This window comes from Panthera onca, chromosome B1 (genome assembly GCF_046562875.1).
Source record: "Panthera onca isolate mPanOnc1 chromosome B1, mPanOnc1 haplotype 2, whole genome shotgun sequence".
In the NCBI taxonomy this organism is placed as follows: domain Eukaryota; kingdom Metazoa; phylum Chordata; class Mammalia; order Carnivora; family Felidae; genus Panthera; species Panthera onca.
In genome coordinates, this window is record NC_138342.1 from 149,327,967 (window position 1) to 149,336,768 (window position 8,802).

An 8,802-nucleotide genomic window follows, 5' to 3' on the forward strand; every position below is an offset into this window, starting at 1 on the left:
TTTTGACTTATAAGGTATACAAACAATCTTTGATATAAGAGCATTTCACAGGAGATTTTAAACCCATTTACAATCCTAAACATGGAGAAGAAGGAAGCTTTCCCTGAAGGACGCTTGGCACTAGATCTGTGCCTGTTCACTACTCAATAAGGGGCCACACAGTGGGGGAATGAATAGGTGTTGTGGCATTTTATTTCTTTTGTGTTAGTCTGAACATGGTGCACATTTAAAGCTATTCTGAAAATACAAAATTCAAGTGTTCTTTAAGCAAATCATGAAAAAGAGAGAGAGAAAGATTGAGAAAGAGAGGATCCCAAGGAATTTGCCAAGTATCCAGGCTTTCCTGATTTGCCAAGAGAATACCCCACCCTGAAGTGTATCCCAACCCTATTGTCTATGTGTTAACACAGGGTTCTAAGAGCAGCTCATTGAAAAGTATCAGAATTCTCCAGGTAAACATAGCGCACTAGTTTTCACTGTGAAACTTTTGTGTGAAGACAGTGATATTTTCAGATACTGCAAGGATTCAACTGGAGGAAAAAAATAACAGGAAAGTTGGCGGGGAGGAGTGTGGAGCTCAGCTGAGCAGAGCTAGGCTGTGGGACGGCAAGAAGTGGAGAGTCTGGGGGCTCCTGGCTGGCTCAATCCATAGAGCATTAGACCCCAGATCTCAGGCTCATGAGTTCAAGCCCCATGTTGGGCATGGAGCTTACTTAAAAAAAAATTAATAATCTCTTAATGTCATTTAATCTCCAGTCAGTGTTCATATTCCCCAAGTGGTACAGAAGTGGATAGTCTGGCATGTGTACTTAGCACCATCTACTTTCCCTAGATTTTTCTCCATACCCTAATCAGAAAACTCCAAAACTCCCGTGGAATGTTTAAGAACTCTTCATCAGTGGCCTTCCCTCCTCCCTGTAAAGAACTGCAAAGAATCCGGGATTTTCCTCTACCTACAAGTTATCAAGTTGGCCTGCCCACTGTCTTATGGAGGTAGGAGACGCCGGATTCCTGGGTCAGAGATAATGAACTTTAGTACCGACAGCACAGGAAGCCACATGATGATCGGAGTGCCTGCGTCAGTTCCCCTTGTCCCCAGGTCACCCAGGGACAAGGCTGATGTGCACAGATGCAAGAGCGGTGGGACATATTATAGCGAAGGAATGTTGAACTTAGGGAACTCAAATCTTTTCTAATGGGCAACAAGCATGCAGAGAGAGACACTGTCTCTACTTCCAAGCCTATAAATAAACCTGCCCTTTGTTTCTGGGAGAGACAGGATCTCTTGTCTTCCATATCTCTTTGCTGTATAAACATCCTTGAAAAGGTAACCTGAACAAACACAAAAGACCTGTGATGAATGATGTCCAAATCTCTTCTCCTGTGATTGCATGGAGTCAAAGAATCTCTTGTGGAAAGAAATCTCAAATTCTTTCCACAACTTCATAAAAATATAATTGGTCAAAAGTAGCAGCCACCCATTTTAGCCAAGAAAGGGGGATATTTGGTATGTTGTTGGTTTCACAGTGATCTTGTTTTTGTCACACTTCATATTGGTCTCTGAGTTACCCTGCTGGGTGTTGATGTTCTGTGAGATGGTTACCACCAGAGGACAAGATGGCCTTGCTATGAGCGTCAGACCAGTCCCCAGACAACAGAAGCTGCTTTTTATTTTGTCAATTCTATCTTAGAATCAGGACTCATCTTAGATTCTTTTGGTGTGACTGGTTGGTACACTGTATTTCTTAAATGTCTCTTTTTAAAAAAAATTTTTTTAACGTTTATTCATTTTTGAGACACAGAGAGAGACAGCATGAGCAGGAAAGGGGCAGAGAGAGAGGGAGACACAGAATCCAAAGTAGGCTCCAGGCTCCAAGCCATCAGCACAGAGCCTGACGTGGGGCTCGAACTCACAGACCATGAGATCATGACCTGAACAGAAGTGGGACGCTCAACCAACTGAGCTACCCAGGCGCCCCTTAAATGTCTCTTAATCTTTAGGATTTTCTTCGCATTTCTTTTCTTTTTCCTTTCAGTTTATTTGTTGAAGAAGGCAAACCATTTGCCCTGGGGAACTTCCCCTAGTTTGAATTTTGCTGATTATTCCCCTGATGTGCCATTTAACATATTCTGTAATCCTTTATTTCCTATAAACGGGTTGTTAGATCTAAAGGCATGATCAAATTCACTTAATCCTTTTGGCAAGAATACTTTATAGGCAGTGATGTGTTCTTTCATTAGAAGGCACATAAATAGGTGATTGTAGCTCCTTTTGTGATGTTAACAGCTGTTGATGGCTTAATCCATTTGTTCATTAGGGGTTGCAAAAGGGTGACATTTTAATTCTGTCTTTTCTTTTTCCGTATGAGCTGGAATACATTTTGTCTATATATTTAAGTTTGGTGTCCCCAGCTATTTCCCAAATGGCTCCAGATGCCTTGCATATTATAAAGAATAGAAAATAGGACATTCAGAGATAAAACTCAGTTGAAATCATAATAGAGGTAATTGAATATGGTTTCACAAACTGCTTCCTTGGTTGAATTTTTTGTGTTCTAGAGATAATGCAAAATGTCTATATTTGAATGCTATCAAAAGGGACAGGTTTAGTGTGGTCAACCAGAAAATAAAGAAATTGACCATTTTCTGGAGTTCAATGAGAGACTTAAAATCTGTAGACAGGCACACCTCCTTTTATTGGGCTTCACTTTATTGTGCTTTGCAGATACTGCAGTTTTTACACACTGAAGCTTTGTGGTAGCCCTGCACCAAGCTAGTCTATCAATGCCATTTTTCCAACACCATTTGTTCACGTTGTGTCTCAGTGTCACATTTTGGTAATTCTCATAATATTTCTAACTTTTTCATTATTATCATGTTCATTGTAATGCTCTGTGATCAGTGATCTTTGATGTTATTATTGTAATTGTTTTGGGGATGTCACAAACCCCGCCCGTATAAGGTGGACTTAATAGATACATGTGTCTTCTGACTGCTGCACCGACCAGCCATCTCCCCATCTGTCTTCCTCCCCTTGGGCCTCCCTCGCCCCGAGACACAACGATATTGAAATTAGGCCAATTAATAACCCTACAATGGCTTCTAAGTGTTCAGGTGAAAGAGTCACATGTCTCTCACTTCAAATCAAAAGCTAGAGATGATTGAGTTTAGCAAGGAAGGCATGTAAAAGCTGAGACGAGATGAGCAGAAAGCTAGGCTGCATCACACAGTTTGTGGATGCAAAGAAAAAGTTCTTGAAGAAAATTAAAAGTGATACACAGTGAACACACAAATGATAAGAAAGAGAAACAGCCTTATTGCTGACTCCCAGAAAGTTTTAGTGGTCCGGATAGAAGACCAGTCCAGATCAGGGCCCTAACTCCCATCCGTATTGTGAAGGCTGGGAGAGGTGAGGGAGCTGCAGAGGTAAAGTTGGAAGCTAGCAGAAGTTGGCTCATGAGGTTAAGGCAAGATGCCGTCTCCACTAACAGACGAGTACAAGGTGAAGCAGCCAGTGCTGATGTAGAAGTTGCAGCCAGTTGTCCAGAAGATCTCGCTCAGATTGTTAATGAAGGTGGCCACACTGAACAACAGATTTTTAGCGCAGATGAAATAACCTTCTACTGGAAGAAGATGCCATCTAAGATTTTCATAACTAGAGAGAAGTCAGTGTCTGGCTTTAAAGCTTCAAAGGACAGACTGACTCTGTTGTTAGGGGCTAATTCAACTGGAGACTTTAAGCTGAAGCCAGTGCTCACTGACCATTCTGAAAATCCTAAGGCTTTCAAGAATTACATGAAATCTGTTCTGCCTTTGCTCTATAAGTGGAACAACAAAGCCTGGATGATAGTGCATTTCCTTCAACATGGTTTACTAAATATTTTAAGCCCATTGTTGAGACCTACTGCTCAGAAAGAAAGATTTCTTCCAAAATATGACTGCTCGTTGACAGTGTGCCTGGTCACCCAAGAGCTCCAATGGAGATGGACAACGAGATTGATGTTGTTCTCATACCTGCTAACACAATATCCATTCTGCAGCCCATAGATCAAGGAGCAATTTTGATTTTTGAGCCTTATTACTTAAGAAATACATTTTGTAAGGCTATAGTTGTCATAGACAGTGGTTCCTCTGATGGATTTGGCCAAAGTAAACTGAAAGCTTGCTGGAAAGGATTCACCTTTCTAGATGCCATGAAGAACATTTGTGATTCATGGGAAGAGTTCAAAATATCAACATGAGCAAGAGTTTGGAAGAAGTTTCCAACTCTCATGGATGACTTCGAGGAGTTCGTGATTTAAGTGGAGGAAGTAACTGCACATGTGGTGGAAATAACAAGAGAACTAGAATTAGACGTGGAGGCTGAAGATGGGACTGAATTGCTGCAATCTCATGATCAAACTTGAACAGATGAGGAGTTGCTTCTTATGGATGAGCAAAGAAAGTGGTTGAGATGGAATCTGCTACTGGTGAAGATGCTGGGAAGATTGTTGAAATGGCAACAAAGCATTTAGAATATTATGTAAACTTAGTTGCTAAAGCAGCAGCAGGGTTTGAGAGGACTGACTCCAATTCTGAATGAAGTTCTATTGTGGATAAAATACTATCCAACAGTATCACACAGTACAGTGAAATGGGTTGTGAAAAGAAGAATCAATTGATGCAGCGAACTTCACTGTTGTCTTACAATAAAGAAATTGCCACAGCCACCCCAGCCTTCAGCAACCACCACTCTGATCAGTCAGCAGCCATCAGCATCAAGGCAAGACCTTGCACCAGCAAAAAAAATAACGACTCACTAAGGGTTAGCATTTTTTAGCACGAAAGTACCTTTCAGTTAATGTATATACATTGTTTTTAGACACAATTCTATTGCATACTAAATAGGCTACAGGGTAGTATAAATAACATTTTTATATGCACTGGGAAACAAACAAAAAAATTATTTGATTTGCTTTACTGTGATTTTGCTTTTTTGTGGGGTGGTTTGGAACCCAAACTCCAAAATCTCTGAGATATGCCTGTATTTCTCTCGTGTAAACACAGTATAAAGAGTCTCTAGAGGCCCTGCTATGTTACTCTGAACATTGTTACTTTGGGTTAAAATATGTGCATGACATATGCCAAGTGGATTAAAAAAAATAGAAGAATATCTTATATTCCCTAATTCTGAAGTATTCCCTGTCACTCTGATGTAACCTCAAACTATCCAGAATACTGAGAGTTGTAGTCAGTATATTTTGTTATGAGGAAAAGGAAGATATTTATGCTATTGTGTATTTATATTCTATTACATTTCAGAACTCATAACAACTAGGACATATTCCCATATTCTATATGATTTTTTTTAATTTTTTTATGTTTATTTTTGAGAGAGAGAGACAGAGTGTGAGCAAGGGAGGGGCCAAGAGAGGAGGAGACACAGAATCTGAAGCGGCCTCCAGGCTCTGAGCTGTCAGCACAGGGCCCGATGCGGGGCTCAAACTCACAAATAGTGAGATCATGACCTGAGCCAAAGTCAGACGTTTAACCAACTGAGCCACCCAGGTACCCCCCATATTCTATATGATCTTAAAGTCATGCTCTATTATATTATGCCAACAACAAAGTATACACATCAAAGGCATTTCATCTCCATGGGTATGTAATTAAATATAGAAATCCTTATTGCCAGATAAATAGTGTCTTCTTGCCTCTCTTGCTCTCCCCTTGGGATGTAAATTAGGGAATTCAAAGGATATGGAAGGAGCTGGACAAGTAGCTGTGCTTCAGTGAGCTGCTGAGACAGGGCAGCTGTTTGCTTGGCCTTTGGTGGGTCTTCCGCTTGGGACACACTGACCACACACTATAATGCTAATAGTCACTGGACTGTCCCCTTGGGAACAATTCCTCAGAGGTAGACTAGAAAGCTGTCTCAACTCTGTTAACCATATTTTTCTGACATAATAAGCATAACTTACTGAACAGACTTAAATCTTTGATGAACTTATAGTGCTTCAAAGTCATTATTTTGACACCAGTAACAGTCTTGTAGACAGTGAGCTGCAGGAGATTAGACAGATGCTATATTGACCAAAGAAAATACCATGGAGTTCACTTTTTGACTAAATCTTTGATATGTGTTAGCTTTATTTTGATTTGACTCTTGCTTTCAAAAATGACACACAGCCCAAAGAAACACCAAAATATCAACCATCAGGAAGCTTTTGAGAAAAAAAAAAACAACAACAAAAACTGGGTACTCAACAGGGTTAGATCTACTCTACAAGTAAAACTTCACAGGGGAAATCATTGAATCATAGACCTAGAAGGAATATTTAGGATCAACTGGGCACATTGCCTTCACCTTATAGCTGAGGAAAATGAGGTTAAATAGGGTAGAGTGACTCACCCAAAGGCATGTGGCCAGGCAGCAACAAGTCTAACTCATGTACTCGATTTTTGACTGTGCTAATCATTAAAGGTTATTTTTTAGTGTTTAGTGCTACCTCTAACACTAAATATCCAAGTGAATGATATATTCTCCAGGTAAGTTTATGAAACATATGTGAAATCTCTAGAAAAAGAGGAAAATACATTGAGAAAACTGCTAAATTCAATATTCACAGTAGCAAGGCACCAAAATTTCACCCGCGTACAACTTTTCATTCCTTATTGCCCCACACTAGTACAATAACCCTGACAAAACTGGTGTATTTGATATTGTTTTGTTCACTTGTCCAGGTCGTTGTGATACCATCCAGTAGACTTTAACTAGTAACCTTATAGCCATGGACAAAAAAAAATGTTAAAGGTTCTACAAATGCCTCATTGTTGCTAAAGAAATCTGCCTGTTTTATAAAAATACCATAAATGCTCTTGTCGTTAAATAAAAGTAAAGAGGTCCAAAGGAAATCTTCAAAGATACTGTGCTTGAATTAAAATCATATAAAATCATGTTGAAAATCATTTTAATAATATTTTGGAAATGAATCTAAAAATTGCTCATACAAAAGAAATAGAAAACGTTTTTAATTTAAAGCCATCTGCACCATGCCCAATAACTCCATTGCACGAGAGTCTAATTTACTAATTAGACTGATGATACCTGTCTTCATTGTGAGTTATGGGTAATTAGGAATTACAACTAAAAGAGAAGGGACCCTTCACAAGGGCAGTCAACCAGATCATTATTCCAAGGCAAAGCAACCTGATGATTACTGAACCTGAAATCGGGACAACCACTCCCAGGTAGTCAACAACACTTTGGTTCTAGAGTTAGACCACCTGGGAATCAACTGTCTTCTAGAGCCATTTCCTCTTATGAGCTACAGAGAATTAATCCTCCTCTCCCCCAAGAGTCCCCATTAGGGTCAGGGAGGGAAGAAATAACTGCACCCCAGACTGCCAAGAGGGAGATCGTACTGGCAGCAGCACTTGACAAAAGAACAGTGAAGCTTAAACAAACAAACAAACAAACACTGTTTTGGTGGGTTTCACAAATGTTCACGATCTATTTTCCATCACCAGTGGCTGTTGTGACACTGTTTCCGTGAGAGAGTATGTTTCTGTGGTCCAAACGACCGATTTACCAATAAACTTATAGAATGACACTTGTTTGTACATTGGAGATACAGAAGGATTTCAGTGCCTGAATAAGTTACAGTAATGAGAATGACATCTTCCTTTTTTTAATGTTCATTTATTTATTTTGAGAGAGATAGAGTGCCAGATAGAGAGGGGCAGAGAGACAGAATCCCAGTGCAGAGCCTGACATGGGACTCGATCTCACGAACCATGAGATCATAACCTGAGCCGAGATCAAGAGTCAACCACTTACCTGACTGAGCCACCCAGGTACCCTGAATATGGCATCTTCTTAAATGTTTATTACAGGGGAAACCCTGACCGAATGCAAGTCTTTCAAGACTGACATGTACAGAGCTCTAGTATTGATCACTTTCCTCTTATTCATTGCCTTTGATTGCATGACTGGGTGGCAGGTCTCTACTTTATTTTCCTAACAGGAAAATAGTAATAGTAAGCTCCAATCTTATTCACAGGCAGCGTCGTATTGTATAGTCCATTGGAATCTTTCTTTGCAGCTTGCACAGAGGAGAGCAGGAGAGGAGTCAGTAAAGAGAGGAAGGGCAGAAGCTATGGCTTTTGCATAGCACACCCATCTTAAAGAGACAGAGACACTTTAGAGCCAGACTTTTGGTTGAGAAACAGTGATACTGCTATGAAGTTATATGTGTTCACTTATCGCTGGTCAAAACCTCTCATTCTTTAAATTTTCAATAAATAGGGGCACCTGGGTGGCTCAACTGGTTGGGCATCCAACTTTGGCTCAGGTCACGATCTCACAGTCTGGGAGTTTGAGCCTTGCATCGGGCTCTGTGCTGACCACTCAGAGCCTGGAGCCTGCTTGGGATTCTGTGTCTCCCTCTCTCTCTGACCCTCCCCTGCTCATGCTCTGTCTCTCTCTATCGCAAAAATAAATAAAAACATTAAAAAAATAAATTTTCAATAAATAAAAGGTGATGAATTATCAAAACCTCACCAATAAATAAAAATTCTCTATTTTTCATTTTTCAGGCTTAACATTCAAAGACATTTCCCCAGCTAAAAATGCTGTTTCTCTTCTTAAGTGCATGGGACTTATGAGGTCTCCCATTACTGACTTAGGGGATGTTTGTTGAATGAGCACTGTCTGGTGTCTAACCAAAAGCCTAACCCTTCACCACACTCTAAGAGGAAAAAATCCCCCAATTCCATGTATTTTATGGGTGAAGAAATTTACACTAAGAGAATTTACATGAC

The 8,802-nt window shown here is 40.1% G+C and overlaps 1 protein-coding gene across 1 annotated transcript in view; it reads left to right on the plus strand.

Annotated features, from left to right (window-relative positions):
• GALNTL6 (polypeptide N-acetylgalactosaminyltransferase like 6) overlaps window positions 1-8,802 on the plus strand; it is a 1,203,008-nt gene that overhangs the window by 968,768 nt on the left and 225,438 nt on the right. The gene's annotated exons all lie outside the window — the stretch shown is intronic.